Source organism: Bombus terrestris, chromosome 11 (assembly GCF_910591885.1).
Source record: "Bombus terrestris chromosome 11, iyBomTerr1.2, whole genome shotgun sequence".
NCBI lineage: Eukaryota > Metazoa > Arthropoda > Insecta > Hymenoptera > Apidae > Bombus > Bombus terrestris.
In genome coordinates, this window is record NC_063279.1 from 13,586,729 (window position 1) to 13,608,745 (window position 22,017).

The 22,017-nt window shown below is 36.9% G+C and overlaps 1 protein-coding gene and 1 long non-coding RNA gene across 4 annotated transcripts in view; one reads left to right on the forward strand and one right to left on the reverse strand.

Annotated features, from left to right (window-relative positions):
- Positions 1-22,017, reverse strand: part of LOC100644452 (helix-loop-helix protein 11) — a 160,299-nt gene that overhangs the window by 81,400 nt on the left and 56,882 nt on the right. The window lies entirely within an intron of this gene.
- Positions 9,104-11,808, forward strand: LOC125385947. The gene is made up of 3 exons (XR_007225736.1): positions 9,104-9,305; positions 9,795-9,956; positions 11,547-11,808. It is a non-coding gene; the product is annotated as an uncharacterized LOC125385947 (long non-coding RNA).

Genomic DNA, 22,017 nt, shown 5'->3' on the forward strand with positions numbered 1-22,017 from the left:
GCATTTTAATATCGCTCTTATTTCAGCAAAATTGAAAAGGATTAAATTATTAGAAAATTAGATTAAAAAGATTTTTAACGTGTTAAGGAAATTGTTTTAACGTAAAATTGAAGAGAGAAATCGTGAACAGAAATAAGAATTATTCTATAGTTTGCTGTTAGACTTGAGATATTTTTTGAAGGTTAGAAAACGTGAAATTCTTCTTTTAAAAGAGAGAAAGAAATAGAAGGTCAATTACACTGTGACATCTATTAAATAAGAGAGAGAAGAAGATGCGAATTCTAATCTAGAAATTCTATTAGACGAAATATTTCGCGTTATCGATTCGTCATCGACTTATCCACGCATCTCAGCCGATACATTGTCGATAGCCTGCTGTGGATATAATCGGCATTGGTATCTCCATGCTGTGGGCAGCATTCTTGCCGCTTGCCATGGAACAATTACGATCGTGTCGTTCGCCGACTAATCGCCTTTAACGTACAACCGCCAAAATTACCCGGAACAGGTAGGATCGCTTGAAATTCCAAATAACATTCCCTACGTCGCAGTATTTCGAATCACCGCGTGAACTGCCCGTTCGCAAGGACTACTACGTTCCCACTAGAGGCTTATCAGCGTGTAATTTGCCAGAGCAAGGAGATATGATGGTAGGCCAGTGTGACGAAGCTTCGTTGTAGCGTTTTCATGAAGCAACGAAACTCACGCATTTGACGAAAGCGTCAGAACACCGACCTAGCACTCTTTACGAAATAATGGCTGCCATTGAGGATCAAGTAGTGAAATAATGCATAAAAATTGTGTGAACGCAATACTTACATCAACATTATTAAATATTACAATATTTAATTTAATTGCAATATTACATCAATATTATTAAAAGTAATATTGGGTAGGTAGAAAATCTTTTGAGAAGAAATGTAATAATCTCTTTTAGTTCCTATTCCTATTTTCCAACGTTTCTGTTCGTTCAGATATGTGCTTCTTCAAGGTATTGTAATATAAGCATCTCACACTGATAGAAAACTTCTGTGTACCTTTATATCCAACTGGAAGCGTTCAGAAGCACGCTATGTATATCTGACGCTTACAGAGAATACAATATACCTTTACACGCGTAAAACCTCATTTCTATTAGTTCAGTTATTTAAAACTTAAACAACTTGAAACCACTTTAATTACTAACCTGTTATTTATTTGAAATAGTATTCGTTGAAGTTTCTACGTTCAATCTTGCCAGATTTGTTGGTCCAACGAAACGCTACTACTAATTTCTTCTGGCGAACACAATTCAATTACATTAAGATTATACATAACACATTTAATCATATTAAGACTTTACAGTAGATACCTTAATTACATATATTAAGACAACACACTAAACATTTGAGTTTTTAACAGTAATGTAACCGATACACGCGGACAACATTATGCAACGAACACGAGACGTCCATAATGGCGATCTACTGATCACGTTTACAACTTTTTTGGCGGGGTCTGCAAGGTGGCGCATGGGTCGCAACTATTTTCACATGGTCATACAATCGATTCCAAATCGATCTCATTCGAGCAGCTCGATACGATCTTTATTTTATTTTATACTATTCTTACAAATTCCTTAATTTCAAAGCAACAACAACTCCGACTGTACAGGAGTGAGTAATCGACAGAAGCTTATTCTACGTATGAAAATAGTTCCGTTTCCGAAAAAATGAAATTTGAAAATTGATTGATTGAAACGCACCTGGCCAATTCTTAATTAAACAAATCCAAACTCTATTCCCCCGAAAACGAGGTTTTCAAACGGACAAATTTTATTTTATATTCTTCGCATATTTTCACATGTAAATTAACTCCTAGCTGATAGTTTACTCGCACTCAGTCGATAATTAGACAAGTTCACATATTAAATAGATTTTCGAATTATATTTTATCGAAAACGAAGCGTCGTATGAAAAGATATTATTCTGTATTTTCAACTTATTTTTTTCATACTGAATCATCCCTTTGCTGATTGTAGCATGATTACTGGGACACCTTATATATCGACGCGGTCGAACGACCCTGGAGAGAACGTTCGTTCGCCTCGTCGTGCTCGTCGATCACACAGCATCGTCGTTATTGTTGTCGTCGGTGAGTGCAGGTGACTGTAGATCAAAGGCAGTTAACGCGTACGTGGAATCAGAGTCTCCTGGAACCCAGTTAAGAATTGCGTAACGCAAGCCACGGGTCAATTACCTTAGGCATAGATGCCATTGCGGCGACACGGTGCGCAATCGTTGCAAAGTGATCTCGTTACAACGCGCGTGCGACGTAGTACATTGCTTTGCTTCACTTTGCGTGATCTATGCCGGTCGCTTGCGTTATGTTCCCTGAATTTTGCAATGCTGTTACTAAGGTGTTGCTCGAGAAACACACGCTTTACAATCAAATATATGCTCACGAAAGTATTTGAACACTTATCATAGAAAACTTGTATGTACAGTGGCTACAAAAAGTACTGGCACGCATCCTTATTTTTCAATGATACGTTCTTCTATGAAATTTTACATTTCATTTTCACAGTATCGCAAGGACTGTATTAAATGATACTAAATTTAATACGCTCAGACGTAATTAATTAGCATGTAAGTGCTACAATAGATACAATGATGTGCGAATACTTTTCGTTGCTACTGTACATATCCTATGCGTTATACAACGTGAATTACTGCATCTTTCAAAATAAAAATTTACTATATAGAATGTTTTAACTAAGAAGAGCGATATTCTCGTCACATTCTGTTTATCTGTCTTTCCTAATCACGCGGAATAGTTACACCATCGTCCTTGCGAGCTTTTTTCCACGCTAGTCGTGATCGAGACAGGATATCGGACGAACGAGATGGATCTACGCCAAAAGATAACCGATCCTGGGACGCGGACAAATCGCGTGGTCGGTTGACCGTGAGAGGGACTACGGTTTGAATAGCTGAGAAGGGAAATATGACTGGCAAAAAAGACGTCGGGTATAGTGAAGAGAATAAATCTTGCATGCGTAATGATGATGTCTGCATTGTTTTCAGTGGTATGCAAAGGATTTCATTTCGAGTGGTTTATTTCATTAAGTTTTGTTTTGTATCGAAGGAAAAAAAGTAAGAGGAAATTTTATGTCAGGTTATTTAAGAGATACTTGTTCTTATTGTATTAAGACGTTAGGATAACTTTTGAGGAATTTTCAATATTTATATCACAGAAAAGACTAGAAAATTGAACTACTACGTAAATGAGTCATAGTTATTTTTTTCAAACTTACTCACTGAGTCGTTGATTAATAAAGCATCTATTCAACTTAAAATGCATGTCATGCAGGAATGACGAAGTATCAGAGATGACGCATGATACATACTCTTTCAAGAATCTGGGTGACAAAACTAAGAAATACGAACAAATAAAAGTTGAAAGTTTGGATATTGGATATCTACAAAATACTATAAAGAATAAACGAGATCAAACCTCACCTCGAAGCACTAACCCAATATTTTGCGTTAAAATCTAATCAATTTTTCACAAATTTTAAAATTACTCGAAATTACTACGATAGCAGACGATACAAAACACGATCTAATCTGTACATAATATTGGTTTCCCAATATCTACTGGGCTGACTTTCACCGACGGCATATCCAGTGAAACTTCTCTTTCCCTGTATGTCCCTTTTACCCTTCTTTAAGAAGGCGCCGAAGGGCACGTTTCTCGACATGCTTCGTGAGAAGCTACGGTTGATGATGCTCTGAGACGTGACTATGTTCAGCACTTCTTCGTTGGTTTTATCAGTTCCGTACTTCCAAGAAAATACAATAGCGAATCTCGATGGTACGCACTGATTTCTTCAATCCTCAATTACGTACTATTTCGTTTTCTGCTTTTTTGATAGACTTCTGATTCTCGAATATTTGATTGCAATTTTTATAAACCCGTACGTTTGATTGTTTGGAGCTTCTCGAAATCTTATTAGGACTTATTAACGTTTCTCCTTCTTTCTAAACTGAAAGCAACGAAAATCGTTTAAGCAAACATCGCTCGACAATAATTAGCATACTCACAATTAATTCAGCTTCTTTTACTGTTTCGTAACGTCTCGAGCAAATATCGCGCTTTCTCCAGGAAAACGCTTGGCACAAAAGTACAGAGACGCTCATAAACACATTCCATTGCTGTGATTTTCTCCAAAGTGTACAAGGTGCCAGAGGGACGAGATGAAACAGCCGCGAAACGAGAGGAAACAATGTTAGAAAGGGACGAACACGAGTGCATTGATAAAATGAAACATAGTAGGCACGAACCAAGGCAGAATATCGTTTTTACGCGTATTCTTAGTGAAAAACTAGACAACCAACCGTATCGTGAAACGTTCAACCGTCTTAGTCCCCGTGAGAACGATGGAAATCCGATGCATTTTTCATTTTAAACTATGGATGAATCTTAACAGCTATTTCTTACGACGACTGATCCTTTTTCGTTATCGTTCGAACGATTAAAAGATAATTTTCTAAATAAATATAGCTTGTTTATTTCAACAATATTTAAAAAATTATGTAATTTTAAGTTCTTCAATTTTTAACTTTTTTACGTTTCTCATGTTACCAATGCGTTGCCGCGCATTTACCGTCACAATGATATAACTCAAAATTTCCAGTTTTTAAGTTATTAGTAGAGAAAAATAAGGTTTGAAAATTTACTACAATATAGTTTTAATGTAAAGCTGCATTTCACTCGACTTTTAAAACAACAAAAATACTACAGTATTTTTGGTTTCCAGGTTAAATAAACGTTCGCAGATATTCGATGCAGAACGATAGGAAAAAGAGGGAAAGATGGCACGGAATGCGCAAACGGTCAAAGGAAACGGTTTCAGATCGCAATTCGGTGGCACTTCTGGTGTCTCTCTGACGCCTTGACATTGCGTCCGCAGTAACGTCAGTGCAATCAAGAACTCATCTCCTGCAGGAAGGACAGTCTCCTCGGCATTGTGCTCTCGTCACTTGGAGCTTGTCATCAGCTTGGAACTTGCCGGAAACACGACTCAGTCCTGACTCTGCTCCATTCTGTTCTATTCTACTCTGTTCACGATTTAATATTTCCTTTTTACCCTTCGTTTTCCACGTTATTAATATACATATTCGATATATCCATATCGATCATATTCGATCGTAAGACCTATCACGGTGATTAATTAACGATAATTTTCTAGACACGAAAGTCAACTCCAAAAATACAACTAAAAATCCAAGAGCCTTCTCAATCATTTCCTCAAAGATAAAAACAAGTATCGTGAAACGAGTGACGCGTAGTCGTCAAAGGGTAGCACGGCTTGGCACAGAAGAAACGAAACTTTCGAGGAAGGGTGGAAAGAAAAACACAATAATAACCCGATGCTCGGCACGCTGTAAATACTGGAAAGGGAAAAGCGGAATAAAACAATAACGGGACAATTGGTCCACTTTGGGCCAAGTTTCCGTGGTTAAATAAAAAGCAAAAAGGCATGACAAAGCTTCTCTATCTATTCCACACGATAAAACGAGAGAGAAGGTTAAGAGGAATAGAGAGAAGAGTATGAAGGAAGCGTAGAGGGGTGGAAAAGGGATGGAGGGGTTGTCTTGAGGCCGACGCCCAGATCGATGCTCCCGTCTGAGGTTCCTGTAGGCGGAGGCTGTGCAGAATTCCCAACCGTAAGGATCTCCGTGCACTTCTCCTGTTATTTTGCTTAGCAGAGAATCTCGACCTCCACAGCTCTCGAACCAAAGAAACAATGTCCTCTTTTCCTTAAAATGTTTCGTTTCCCCCCGCGAGGATCAAGTTCACTTCTAGTGAATTCATGATCGAGGTCATTTCCAAACGTTGACCCTTAAAAATATGGTTTTTCCAAGTGTCTATGATGAAATATTTTGAAGTGATAATCTATATGCCACACAGTCTATGTTTATAGAACACTATGCAAAGACTTACAAACATTTGCACGATCATAAATTATGAATAAATTTTTTTATATATAATGTTTACAATGTCATAGTCATTACCATTTGCCTGAAATTATTTCAAATCCGAACAAACAAACCTCTAAGAAACAAGATTTATCTGCATGTACGTAACTATCGAAATTTTCCTAGCAGACCCCTAAGTGCTGTGGCTTCAGCAGATTAAAATTCCTTGAAAAAGCATAAATTTCGTAGTTTCTAAGAAAATCTAGTGGCTACGAAATAGGAATAGAAATAAGAAAAGAAAGTCACCGAAGGGTTCTATATCTGCCGGACGATTCATCGAGGCATTCACGTGTGGAAGGCCCTTCATTGTGCGGTATTACAACCCTTCAGGGTGAAGTCCAGCCAGTCTTAAGGGCACATGTGACAAATGCCTTTATTCGTTTTCTCACACCAGTATACCAAGTATGACAATCGCGGCGAGGCACGTATACGCACTCCGCAAAAAGCATTCTTCTGCTCCGTCGTTTACGACGAACTCGATCACGTGCCATTACGAACCATAGAAAATGTCAATAACCTTTGACTATACGTAATAGAGACACGCACCCGCTCCATCATTTTCTAGGCAGTGTAGAATTAACAAAATGAAAATTCAAAACGTAGGAAAATTTGATTTTGAGCGACATATATGCATACGCGTAAGTAATTTCTAGCATTTGATGGAATTTTAAAATTCAATAAACTCCATATCGATCAATTTAATGTTATCAAAACTGAATAAAAAGTTTAATTTGATTGCGGGATTAAATATGTATTTTTGTACTGTATGAAACATCTATCAATAACTGTTTGCAAAACTTTATAAAACATTATATTTTGCACAAAATTTCATCACCTTTCGTGGACTATAAATTGAAAGAGTAAATTATACGCTTCAAGCAAGATATAATATAGTTTTCTTAAAGTTAAAGTATTTTCACCTTTGCAAATGTTTCGTATAATACGTATAATACACATATTCATACAAATTTTCTACATGAAATAGGTATTCAAATTATTTCGCGAATCGTTATATATCGAAGTTTCGTTGGTAAACATCTTTCACAACTGAAGTTCTGTAGATGAATACTTATCCAAAGTCCTATCCGAATTGGATCGGCTTCAATGACAAGTGCAGGCTGATCGCGACGCGACTATTATTCGATATTACGAAAACTTAATCAGGCATGTTCTTCTTCTCTTTCTTTCCGTTCGTTTTCCCATGGGTGCGAGTAATTCGATTTGTCAGTATCAGTGATGAGCTGACTCAGTGACCTTTCAAGGTCTGCACCGAAATTACGCTCACACAACACCCGTAACGCAATTTCGTGGCCCAAATTAATCATATTTTTCTTCAATTTTCTGCCTATTTTCTATCATCCATGTCCAGTTCCGAATTATTTTCACGTATAGCTAATTTTAAATTTAAAATCACTAGATTTAAAATTTCAAACTAGACACACTGTATATCTTATTAATACTGTGCCGTAGAATTTAATATTAAAATTATGAGAATGGTCAAAATGACCAATGTATAATTTTTCGTAGAAACTTTATGGACTTACAACGGTGCATCTCTACATTTTGTTGATTTTAGTGGTTTCTTATAAAGTGCGTATGTGAATAGATTGTCGTCTTTTCTCTCGTGTACAGTTACTTCCCATTTCAATTTCTTTAGTGCAAATTTTATATATTAAAATTCACGTAAGCAAATGTAATCTACGAATTGATATAACAAAATTTCTATGGTAAGCAAATGTATAACTTTGTACACGTTTTCTGTATGAAAACGTAAACGGAGGAAATGTTTATTAAATGTAAAAGCAGTCTATTAAGTAGCTACGTATTTGGTAGGAAATCAATTTAAGAAGAATTGGTTTCAAACATCGACTCACGGTTGTTAACCACAGGGAACGCAGCACGTACCAGGGTAGGAATTCCTGAACCGCAAATGAAGTGTGCAGACTTACCTGTAATAAACATAAAAATAAAATGCTTATCGTTTCACGCTATGTTTGCGCTTACAATTACGATTAAGGCGAACACTCGCGGTTATAGCGTTCACGGAATCATCCTTGTTAACTTGGATTATACGAGAAAGTTGGAAAAATTGGAAAAAAGAAGATAGATGCCCTAGCCTGCTAAAATAATAAAGGAAAAACAAAATAGTTGTGTAATAATAGAAATAGAACTAACGATAATTCTATACAATTCAAAAATACAATAAAATAGCCGAACACTATAGTATGTTTTATACCATATTTAATTTATATATATATATATATATAATTTATACTTAATTTGAATAAAAAAGTTCATAAAATCCCCCAAAATTAAAATGACTAAAAGTCATTATATAGTATTCAGAGATTTCAATTTAAGTAACAAGTTCCGCGGAAGTTTCGAATAACACTGAATTTATTTCCGCAGGAAGAGGATGTAACACACGAAACTATACGTGGAATGTTGTTTGGGAAGTGTGGCGTCATAAATTAGCGCCATTAGCGTTACACCCTTTCTAAGAAACGCGCGTTTCCTCGAGACTGTGTAACGAATGTATGATGCAATAACGTGTACCGTGTTTATTAATATCAATTATAAAGAAAATAATTAATGGTGACAGCCCTTCTGCGTTTATCGTGTACCCCAGTGTCGCTGACACGTCGTTAAATCATTTGAAGAGAGGGGAGAATTCGAAGAGATTGGGAACAAGGGTTGCCAACCCTCCGCTACTTTGTTTAATAAATTTTACACGAAATTTATTTCTGTTAGTTAATCCCTTCCCGAAAATATTTAAAATTCCTATCAAAAAAAAGCAATACATAAAGCGAAGTTCCTTTTGTAGGCGAATAAAAAATTAAATTCTAGCCCATAAACTATAAAATGAATTTCATCACCGATGCTTACTCGTCTTTGTTCATTACGAAACCCACAAATGCTTTTTTTCTATCAGAAGAATCGAATTAGAAGAATTCGAACGACACGATAAAACGTTGATTTACAATCGACAACATTTGCAGCGATAACGTACTCGCAGGCGTTGCTCATTGTACCAGGCGTCGGAATTACGTAATGCGGTTCTGTGAATGAATCAGAAGTTACGTTGGTGCCGCGGCTTTATCTAATTGTAGGACGTGAGCTTCTTTTGCTACGTTACTTCACGTTGCGTGCATTTTTCAACGAGCAGTGCTGTCATAGGCGCAATGCAATGACGAACCTCTGGACCCTAACCTACCTCTCTGCCAATGTTCGAGAGAAGTGGAAATGAGTGACGACCATTGCGAGGTATCGCCACGACGCAACGTAAGCTTAATATAGATTGTTGATTCTTGAAGTACGTATGTGGCGTTTGAGCTTTTCTAAAATAGCGGCCAACATCGTTGCGATAGATCTTTAAATTACTCCATTATAAAAATACAACTTATCACATTTTGTTATGTTATAAATATCTATGTGCTATAAATAGATCGTAGATTTTCATGCATTTGTACAATCTAAAACCGCAAGAATTGCGTATGATAGAATGCATATAACGTAGGAAAACATAAAATATCCAAGGTACGGTACTCGTTATAATTTTTAATAAATAAAACGAATTTCTATTCAAGTTCTGCCTCTTTCATTTTATTTTATTATTTTTATATGTATACATGTATATATAAATTTTCATAAAAATTTGCAGTTTGCTTATAAATTATGATGTTCGTTATTCGAGTATATCTTCATATATAGAGTAAGTGAAGGAACAACTTCAAGCGTCTAACTTTTTCTTTTGAAAATATTTCGCTACAGGCCGGAACGCGACGAAGGCTGGCGTCTTTTTTCACGGCCCTGACTTCCTGATGACAGTAGTAGCCTTGAGTAGAGGCTCGAGAGAGAGTGGAGGAACCGACGCTGAGTCGAGCAGAGCAAGCAGGCGTTACAACGTTACAACATTACGACGATGAAGAGGAGGTAGAGTTGCATGGCGTGTATCTATGTTTAGAAGGGCGAAACGTCACATCCGGTAGTCTACGCTCCCCTTGATCGTTCGCTCACTCTTTCCATGTCCCGTCTCTTTCTCTACACGTATTTCTCGTAGCGTTTCTTCTTCGTCAACCTCTTTTTCCTTCCTGGCTACTGGACACCGCGTTGTCACGTGCCGTGACTTATTTCAACCAACTTTTAGCTAGTTGCGTATATACATCAATGAGATTTGAAATTTCATTGAAATAAAAGTTTCAGATTAGGAAAAAATTAAACGCGTAATTACGTATCAATTCTTCGGGATTTTTTAATATTCTCAATTAAGTAAACAATTTTCTAATTATCGCGCGTAATACATTTGTGTAAACTGCGTCGTGAAAACTTTCATGCCGTTTATAAGAATTCTACGTATGGACATGACCTACGGCAAATTACGATCCTAACCTTCAAGCTGACACGATATTATGATTATCGATCGATCTTTTTAAGTGCGTCAAGGTTGACAACATCCACACAACATTTTCTTTTCTTTCATGGCTGTTTCGCATCGAAAGATTGATTTTTTAAGCTTATAAATTATTATATGCTTGCTACGTTGCAGTCATCCATTTATTGCTAAGATTTTGTTATAAAATGAATAATTTTCAATTTGAACTTTTCGATCGAAGCTTTCTCGATTCTCGTTAAAAACTGCAGGACCATATCTATCAATCATTAATTAACTCGCAAACAATTACGCGGTAACGTTATCGGACGATCATTTTAAACATTTAACCGATTCTAACATCGACGCGGTAAGCAACAATTCGACTGCGAATCGACGTTAATTTCAGGCCCCAATTAAAAAGACGCCTGATCCAATTAAAATATCAAGCAGAATGGCCGCGTACTCACCCCGTGTGTGCGCATGCGCACAAGGCTCGTTCGTTTCACGCACGTTGTACTGCCGCGTAGAATGCGTAAAGCAACGTGTGCTGCACCACAAGAGAGAAGCAAAGTAGAGTTTTCATTAATGAGAAAGTGCTCGCCGCGCGTATCGAGTCAAGCCGACTCGAGTTGAATTGCGTGCACGGTAAGAACTCGCGTTCTCTGTCCTCGTGTGTCGTCGACAAGAAATATGAACGTCGGCGAGCACTGCATCCTCGTTGCATACGTAACACGTACAGTGTACACAGCCGTTCGTTCATAAGTATTAGGTAGTCTGAACATACTTAGTCATGAATTAATAATATAATCGTATTTATCGAATTTTTAAATTCGGTTCTTCTGGAAGAAGAAGCTGACAACGAAACTTTGTTATTGTTAATTGCCATCTTATTTCGAGTTTTGTAATTTCAACAATTGTCTCGTATCTCGTTGTCAAGCAATTAAGTCTCAAGTATATTTGAAATATCATCAGGAAATTATTAAATCGTCTAATTATATTTAGAATTATTGTATTATGAGGAATCAATATGTAGTATATAGTTGTTATAATAACAATTACAGCTAATTTTGATGTAATCTAATTTTATATATATAATATAATAATCTAATTTTTTAAATAAAATAGCTATGTTTTTTTAAAAAAAATTACAGGAATGCTGCCGAGTAATATAAATTAAATGAGAAAATTACGTATCTACTACTTTCTCCGTTTACCTGGATTATCGAACGGAAATGGTTTGCGAGTATTGGCTCTAGAGAACTACATGTTTTTCTCTATATCGTACATTTATACTTGAATTTTTCTCGTTTTTTCGAAACTTCCGTGTCGTGTGATATAAAATGTTCGCAGGAAAATCGTGTGCTTTTTATTCTTAATAATAGTAATCTCAGCAAGGAAATGTGAAAGGAAGGAACGTAAGGAATTGTTTCAAGCAATCGTTGCACTCGAGCTTCGTACGCATCTGCGTAACATTCCAGGGTAATTGAAATCCCTCTTGACGAATGTTTATGTAATTTTCTCATAAATCAGAAGTATCTTAAGCAACGAAGATTAAAAATACATTAAGTAATATTATAAACACACCATTTGGAGATTACAAGGGAAAGATGCGATAAGCCACACTTTCAAAATGGTCTTTCTATTTGATTTAATAAAATTAATTTATTAACTAGGAAATCCAGTTTGTCAATATTCTCACATATCTAGTTCTTATTTATACTTATACAATATACCAGAGTATTGTTTCACGAGGAAATGTCACGATATCCGGTATAAATGTAGTTAAAAAAATTATGATTTTATTCAATCTAAGAATTTAATGTCAAGCTTTTCGTTGATTCAAGTTTTTAATTTTTCATCTCGATACCAATTCCAGGATCGCGTACGTTGCACTCACGTACGAATACTCGTACTACGTTCAATGTGTACGCGAATTATGACACGACAAATGCGGCTTCTTGGATAATAGAAGCGATGTAGAAGACAGTAGGTTACCCTGCACCATAATAATAAATGCCAGCGAAAACAAAAACATCGACTATCCGCCTACTATGGAATGTCGTATCCCCTGCCTTCTTCTCGTCTGATTAAAAAGAAACAAGATGCACGCTCCGCGAAATACGATACACGTAGTCTAGTCTACTTAGAAGTTAAAGCAAAAGTTGCAACTTAGGAAGAACATAAGCTTTATTTAAAGAACAATTAACACGTTAACTTCTGGGTCGAAGTCGCGTGGCCTTCCAGTATAGTCCCAGTTACTTTACTACTAACGCACTTGGCTAGAAACTAGAAAATAATCTTTGTAATAAATATTCTTGTTCTAAATATATTTGCAGCAAAAATATTGTACATGTAAGATACACGAGAAAAACAGCTGACCAAAATTTAGGAGCATATTCTGCTTACACTAAGGATGGAAAAGATGGTGTAAGCAACGACCCCAAATCTTTCTTTATCTAACATATGAACGCTTTTCAAACATAAATCCTCTGGAATTCTTTCTTATGGCGACATTTTCAGATTCTTGTTTATGATATCCTTGTTGTTAGCATGAAAATACCTCGAAATAGTATTATCGTTATAACATATTAATAACAGAAGCGTTTTGATTATGTTACATAACGAAACACAGCATAGAAGAAGACGATTAACAATGTTCTGATGGCACAGAAATGGAGGATGAAGGACTGATTAAACCCTATGACTCTCGAAACTGACTAAATTCGTTTGCTCGATTGCACCACGCTCTTGAAACTATCTCATGCTATGTATCTTCTTGTGCTCGAAACTTTACAGTGCATTTCTGGAATCTATTCAAATACAAGCAGCCACTCGATCTCGTCTGTTCTACTCCAAACACTCGTCATTTGCGCTCGAGAGTCGCTTCAAAGTTTATACGCAGTTACCATGTGTACTACGTTCTGAATTTTGTGTGTTCGTTGGTAAAAGATTAAGGAACCATTATGATCAATGATAAATACATTTTGTGTACCACTCGTTCAACAGAATAACAAAAATTTAATCTTTTCTGAGATATTATATAAAAATAAAAATTATGAGACTCGTGAGGGAGCGAGATACGTTTGTCTAATGATCGCTCTATAAATGAAAGAAAGAAACCATGAGATTGCAGTTAAATCAGAGAAACTAACGGGTCGAAGGTAGAACAGGACACAGTTCGAACAAATCGGCAAGTTTTCGCGTGGGTTGCAACAGTGAAGGAGAATCGATCGATCACAAAAGGTTCGAGGTTCATGAGTTGGCACGCCACGCGTTTCGCTACATAATCAATCGATTTCTCCCTCATCGACTTACAGTCTACGTAGAATGTATGTTGTATATAGTTTTCTTGCAGCTTGTAGTACAATAGTGCATGTTCTGCTTTCGCAGGCCGGCCAACCGTGAAACAAAGGAAGTCGAAGTCTTCCTATAGACGCAGCGTATGTTCCAGCTGAGTGTATGCATATAGAACATCGGATGTGTCCGTCTTGAGATTATTACGCAGTTATATACTTTACGTTATCTATTTATTGCGTAATATTACATTCTTAAAAGATAAATTGACGGATACCAATCTTTTCATACATTTGAGACAAACGTTTTCGTTTAGAATACATTCAGAATATAACACTGAATAAATTCGACAGTTCTAACCTTAATTTATCAAATCCTTGTCTCGTAAATTGTAAGTCAATTTTCAAACGTAATATTAATTTTAATTTTTGCCAATTTTACTATTAACGTTTGCCAAATATTGCAACGTAATAATTTTCTAATTACCCGAGTTTCCCTGTTCTAGATGAATCAGCTACTAAGCGCAGTTCATTTCATTCAACCTATTATTTTGTCCCTTAAAAAACGATCATATCAAACTTTTTTCTTATTCTTTTTCGTTTGGTAGCCGACAGACAATGTAGCAGTAATCGAGTATATCTACGTATATCTACGTTGCGAAGCACGAGGAACGGAAAAGGGGAATTTCTTGCACGCCAACGCGCGTGCAACTTAGGTTTCTCCCCCTTTATATTGTTGCAATATGGATATCAGTCACGAGCGTGCATCTACCTTCGAAACCTCCCCTGTTCGTTCTCCGCTTCCGAACGAACATTCACTGGAAGACAATGCGGCAATCAACATTGTTCAACCGAAGAATCGATTCCACCGCTGACTTCGGTATAACATAGTTGCTGGAAAATGTACAACGAAATTGTAAAATTAACACGATTATCAAAGCGCTAATTTTAGATATCGAAAGTAGAAACTTGAGAATTTATGGTCAGTGGTGTGTTTTAGCATTAATTTTGTTCTGTAATCTTAATTTTATTTTCATTTACATTTTAAGATACTATCGTAGTGTATTTGTCCATGAACAGATAAAAGAAGTCCAGAAACGAATTATTTTTCATTTCTTCGTGCAAGATAAATGATGCCTGTTTAAATTCTGTAAATTATTGTTAGTAGGAATTGGTTTCTAACCTAGCAAATATAGCTTCTAGCAACAATGCATCGTACGAGTTTGTTGGATCATTGTATGCCATGGATTACGCGTAGGTCGTTCGTTTCTCTTCTATGCGGAAGCGAAACAAGAAAAATCGGCCGAGTAGTGCATGTGTCACACGCGGAGACAACTTTCAACAGTGTAACGGAGAGCCTGTCGCGATTTTATTCGCCACAAAGTAGCGAAATATTATCGTGGCGGAGAATCGCGTGGTGCGCGTGCGCAACTCGATACACCGTGGCCACTCTGGCTTTCCTTACCTCGAGAAAGCCATAAACCCAACCGTGATCCATTTACAACCAAATTGAAACGATAAATAATATTTAACGAAGCTGGCCAGCGACTCTCGAAACGCGCGGAAACCATTACACAACCCTACAAATTGCTATGCCAATTTTAATCTAATTCGAATGTAATTTCTTTCCGGCACTTGTTTTCTTCCGTTTAGAGGTTACATCTGTTACGTTTTTACGTTTATTGGCAAGAAGTTAGGGAAATTTCTTCTAGAAATGTGTGGTTATGCATAATTGGAAATTATGCGTCATTAGATAAATAACGAAGTAAGAGATTCGAGAGATTGTTAATGGTTTGTAGTGGAAAGCGGGGATATTTTTGATTATATGGTTTTGTCGTTGGCAGTGCAATTATTACGAGTATGTAAATGGGGAAAGTTCTTATAGACGGCAGCTTTATGTTAATTTGGTTTGCAATTATTCCTAAAATTAAATATTTCCAAACAGTTCTATAATCGTAATATTTTAAAATACCAGAGGTGTATTGCTAAATTCATCAAGAAATTACTTATAGAAGTAAAAGCGTTCATAATACAATTACTACATTTATCATCATTTCTATATCCTCGTGATACGATAAAAAATAAAAATTACATAGCCAACGTGAAAGAAAAGAATGAAAACAGCCGCAAGGAACCCACAACCCAATATATAAATCATTATTACATTTCTTAAATTATATTCCCAAAAATAAATCTGCATAATCTTTATAAATATCCGCAGTCTAATCATTATCTTCTCTAAATCATTCGTCTATATACCAACATAAATCGACCACTGTTCAAACAACGTCGGAATTACTCTTACTCGTGTCTTCGCGATCGTGTTTCGAGTGTATATCTGGGAAGAAAGGGGCCGGGTGGTGTCAGCGTTTCTTTCGAGGCAACGTCGCCGCGGCAGGCAAGCGAGAGAAGCGCAGCAGCAGTTTCTACGTCGTCATGAATCGCTCGAGTAGAACGCGGCGGTGGCTGGCATGGTGGGGCAAGGTGTAGGTCTCGTGACGTAGCAGTACGTATTTCTACTACTACGTTGTAACCTCCGTACATCCAGCCCCTCCACCATTCCCCACTCCACGCCAGCGTTCCGGAATCAGACCTGGTTCTCAACCCTCTCGTGTGTAACCGGAATATGAGCAACTACCCCTCCGCCCCGTGTTTCTCTCTAGCCAGCCAGCCAGCCGCCACCTACTCCGCCTCCTCTCTTCTTTCTCCTCCACGTTGCACGTCGTAGCCATGGCAATATTGATCGACCGGCTGGCCAGCCAGCCAGGCGGCCAGACTGGATGGTATGCTCGGTCTGCGCTTCCTACGACAGCCAACGAGCTTTCGGGGCCGACGATGCCTTCCGAGAGATCCTTCAATCCACGCTATATGATTCTGTGTAACGTGTATGGTACGATGTTACGCAGATATACTGGCTAGCTGGCGTTCTTCGCGACTCTTGTTACAAGTGTAGGATAGGTTGCTTAGTATTTGTAGGATTGGCGTGGTTAAATGGGATTGAGCGATACATATTTGGATTTTGAGATAATTTTTCAGAGAATGACAACTTTCGCTGTAAGTTTATGCAGCTTGAGAGATGTCTCTTCTTTCGATCTACGCTAGTCTTCGTAATACTGTATCATGTATCGTACAATTCTACGCAGTTACGTCGTTTGGTGTTTCACTTGGTGTATAAGATAGTATAGGTCGGTAACAGATTTGGCGCGGTTAGGATGGCATTAAGAGATATTTACATTTCGAGATTGGAGAAGGAACGGTGAACTTTGATTTGGTCTCGAGGTTTCGGAGTTTGCAAGCTTTGATATTTGATCGATTATTTGGATCTGCATACGTGTAGCGTAGGCTGGGTGTAATTAGGATTGACAGATATCTATTTTTACATGGTTTACATTTCACTGCACTTCTGTATAGAGAATGATGACCTTTGATTTTGAATCTTTGATTTCATAGCACGAGAGTTTTGAAAGTCGGGTTTGAATTAGGTGATTGAATAATTATACTATAATTTCTCAGTAGTATTGGTATTAACATATTAGGTGTCATCGAGATCTAAAAATTAATTTTGAACAAAAGTTTAATCATTTCATTATTCGGTCTTTTTCATTATTTAGTCATTATTGCGTAACAACCTGTACAATATGACCTGTCTTGGAACATGAAAAATGTTGACAATAATTTTCTGCAAAGATGAAACGGTATCAGATGAAACGTTTTCACTAAAAACAGTACGATAATATTATATACATGGAAAGCACCTAATTATGACCACTGGCAAAAGACTCTCTGAAATCGTCCAATGATTATTGGACTCTCGAATAAGAAAAGAGAAAAATCGGTGAAAGAAATTACGAACTATTATCGACGGCGGTTCATTGAGAAAAATTGGTTTGTATCGGGAATCGCGGAAGGGGATCCGTATCGTGGCTCGTTAGAAGCTCCGTATTCAGGGCCGAGTTTACGGCACATCGAGGTTTACGAACTCTCGATGCTGTGGTTTCAGACGAGAACTTTGCAGTTCCCTCGCTGTGCACCGATACATCGATACATCAACACTACGTTGTATTTCTCGTCGGTGTTCTCGACAGAATACTGATTCTTACGGTTATATTTATCGCGATAAATATTTTTCTATCCTCTCGTCTAATAAAAGGAATTTAAAGATGAGTGAAAACTTTTTATTTTTTATAGGAAGATAATGTCGAGTGAAAGCTGTGTTCCGTTGATGCAGTAGAATATGATTTTTATGTAGGTGCTATGTAGGTGCTTGTTATGAATAATAACTTGCAATTTATGATGATGAAATGACTTGTAATTTATAAAATTTATTTATAAAACATCAATCTTCGTTCTATTATCAAACTTGTTGTACTGGTAATTTGTGACTTGTGTCTAAAGTTTCACGTACTAATATTATATTAGTTGAGGGCCCAGATCCACCTACGAAAATACTGTTCGCTATCACTTGCGGCTATCCAAAACACAAACACTGAAACGAATCGATAGTTAAGCCGGCTCGATAAGCCGAACATCAAAGACGCGGTACGCGCTCAAAAATCAAATCTCGTTAACGCCCTCGTTGAATAACAGCGGCGCGCGAACTGTGAAAAAAAATAAAAATAAAAACATGGAAAATCTTCGACGCAGCTTCAAGTGACCTTGTTGCAAATTTACACCATCCTATGTATTATCTACATATATATGCATGCATGACTCGATGACTTTATATACATTTTCTTTATATACATCATATATCGCTCATTTACCGCAATAATGACATAACTCAAAAATCACGAAAACGTTTTTGAATGTTTGGGATAATTTTGTAGCAACGACGCATTAAAATGTCAAATTGGATGACAAGCGGCCAGGACACTACAGTACTGTTTCTTTTACTCGCTATAATAAGCCACGATATTTAGAGGAACCAATTTTGACGTTTATTTTAAGCTTAACACTATTATTTATACTGTATACAGTGAATACATTGTAATTTCTATATGAACGCGTTCTTAGGTTTATTTTTAATTTTACCAATATAATCATGATATTCACTTGAATTATATAATCATGATAATTGTCTCATTAGCGCCAGTGAATAAAATACAATTTCTAAATATAAAGTAACACACTTGTTCGTTACGTAGCTGTTGGTAAAAACACGATCGAAATCCGAAGAACCAGAAATGTATGTCATCTAATCATCGCGAAAGTTTAAAATTCGAAACGCTTCTATAAATGTTCCACTATTTTTGTGAGTCTCTGTATGCGAAACATGAACAGTCGTACGTCTTCTTCTTTTTCTACTTTTTTCGATTAGAGAGTGGTGCAGGTGTGTGCGCTCGCGACCAGGTCGGTTCAAAGGACCTGACCCGGCCGAGTGGCCGAGATCCATTCTGGGATCTGACCGAATGCTCGACCAAGATGAAGCTCCGGAAGCGACACAACCATGAACCGAACCCAACCTATCGCGACCTTTTAGGCTCGTGCCTATTTGTCGCCGATCGAAAGGTCGTACAACCGAATTTAGATTCGACTGTTCGACTGGTAATAACGAAATGGAGAATAGTAGACACAGTTGGTCGGAGTACAAGATTTCCACAAAGTTTGTGCAGGTGTAATAAGGACCGAGGGATAACTGCTTGCAGAATCGCTTCGTATGTTTGAGTTCAAGTTACGTAAGATATGATATGGTAACTCTTGGCAAGTTAGAGGTCATGTTTGAGCGTATGTTATGTGGATTCTTCGAGCGAAGTTTATCGCTAAAATTGCTTGGTGATACAGATTTTGAATGGTTACAAGAAGTATGGAGATATGGGAGTATTTTGAGAAAATTGTCAGAAATTCTATTATGAACTTTGGTAGAATCAACATTTCATACGATCGATTATCAAGGTACGTAAGATTTATTAAATTAAAATTTTGTAATAAAATATAGATAACTGTATTATAGAACTTGATAGAATTTGAATTTAACAAAATAAAATTTGACGAAGGTATTGAATTCCGCTAAACATAAATAACAAAGTAAAATTCTGTATTTACTTTATATAACAAACGTTGAAGTAAGTAGATAAACTGTATGATGATAGGATTTTATCATTTTATAACGAATGAAGATTGTTTCACGTGGTAAGTTCGGTATGGAAAACATACTACTTGAATAATTTTGTATACTTATGGTAACATTCGGTGCAATTAATTCCGACAAGCAAAATATTTGTATATTTGAATATAACACACGTTTGGTTAGAAACCAGTGTGAGATCAGTAGATGTTTTCGAACGAGGATGACAATGGATAGTAAAAACGAAGAAAAATATTCTTCCGCTAGCTGATTTTATATCTATTCAACACTGTTATGCGTACTGAGGAATGGAACATTAACAAAAAGCGGTTGGGAAACGAAAATATTATGACGTTTTGTAATCAAAAAAAAAAAAAAAATGTGTTTCATAGAGTATTCTATAGATAGACAATTCCGAAAGGAAGAGAATTAATGTTGATGAAGACACGTGTTATTGTACAATGCTTTATTAGAATTGTGGTATTTTATGTGCAAAGCCTGCGAATAGGGATTTATAGAACTGTCAAAGTAAACATTTTATGAAAATATTGCGCAGCATGCATTGAAACGAAAATACGGTAATCACGAATGGACGTTCATTTCCCAGAACTATAAATTCTTTGCTCAGTCCCCATCAGTAGCAGTAGCAGCTAATTAATGTCAGAAATTCATCAAGTCGATTTACGTTTCAAAGCCTATTATACCTCGAGTTATTCGTAAGTAAAGTACCTGTTGCCGAAATGTATATATTTTAGATATGCCTCGTAACAAGATATTCAACTTCTCCTTGCCTGTCTTTCAACAACGTCTTCAGTGCTCATCGAGAGGCCTTGGATACAAGGATACGCAAGATGTTGCGCTTCGTAAATGCATAAATTACTCATAGTCCTTTACAAGCGTTCGTCAAACATTTATCATGACATTTACAACGAAATTGTGTCATTTCGATATCTCTACTTAATGCTACCGTTAATAACGGCTTTGCATAAATAATTCAGCTGCAATAATACGTTCTTATTATTGCAATAATGCGTCCTTTGAGTTACTTTGACGAAACATAAGCTAACGTTATAAAACAATTTAAAGCGTAACATAAACTGGAAAGATTTTGTAACTACGACGAGAAAAAGTTCCAATTAAAAGTAATTGGAACGATTAATGTCGTAGGTAATAAGTTGGCGAACGCTAAGATGCATTTTTTTCCCCGAAATAATTTTATAGCAATCGTTAGAATTTTCCGCGGATAACACACGGAAACTAATGACAATCCCACATGAACGAACATCGTAGCAAGTGGTTTGGCCTGATATGAACTATGTTAGAACGTGTGACTTGCGGTATGCTGGCAGCGGTTGCTCGTACATCTGATATCGCGTTTTCCAGCAACCGCTCTACATATGCCCACCTATGATGATCGACTTTATCGTTCAGTTCAGTCTTATCGCATTTTGCCACAGGCATTTGATTGATAAAATCTGCCAAACAAGAAACAAATTAGGAATTGCAGGAAGGCATACATGTACAATATATTGTACATTGCTAGCTATCATTCGCGTAGCGTTAGTATCGTGTTTCTGATGCTTACGGTACTCATATTCATCGAGATACTTCATTCCAAGTAGCAATATTTGTTCGAACGTTTCTTTATTGAACAGATGCTTTTAATAAAAACGGTACGATCTTTTCGTGCGACCCAATATATTTATTTCCTTTTTCTCTCTTTGTTTTTTATTTTCTGTATACGTGCTTCTTTCTGCAATTTGCTGAGGAGACATTTGGCAGATTACTATAGACGTGACACAAACGAAGCAATGGAATAAGAAGAAAGTTCGATTGCCTTTGAACACGAACGTAAGAAAATGGAGAGACCGCTGGCAAAGCGGACCACTTCCGCCTATTATTTCATCGAAGGGTGAGGAGAAATCGCGGCGTACCGATGGCCAGCAGAGGAGGAAAGAGGAATATAAAGGAGACAGGGAAGAAAAGAGACTGCTTTTAACGTTGCAAGCCTTCGAGTAAAACCGGCTTCGAACTGTCGTTGGAAAGTATATACTTTGAATATTGAACTGGACCTACACTGAGATACTCGACACAGAGTGCAAGGTTAGGTTAGATCGCCTGAAACAAGACACGAAGATCCCCTTTGACTTGATGTCTTGATGAGATGAGTTGTCGTGGACGACGATGGATTTTGAAACTCCCAAGAGAAACCAAATTATCATTGCTCGCTTTTTCTTTCCCGCGAAAGTGTTTGGGAGCATTTAA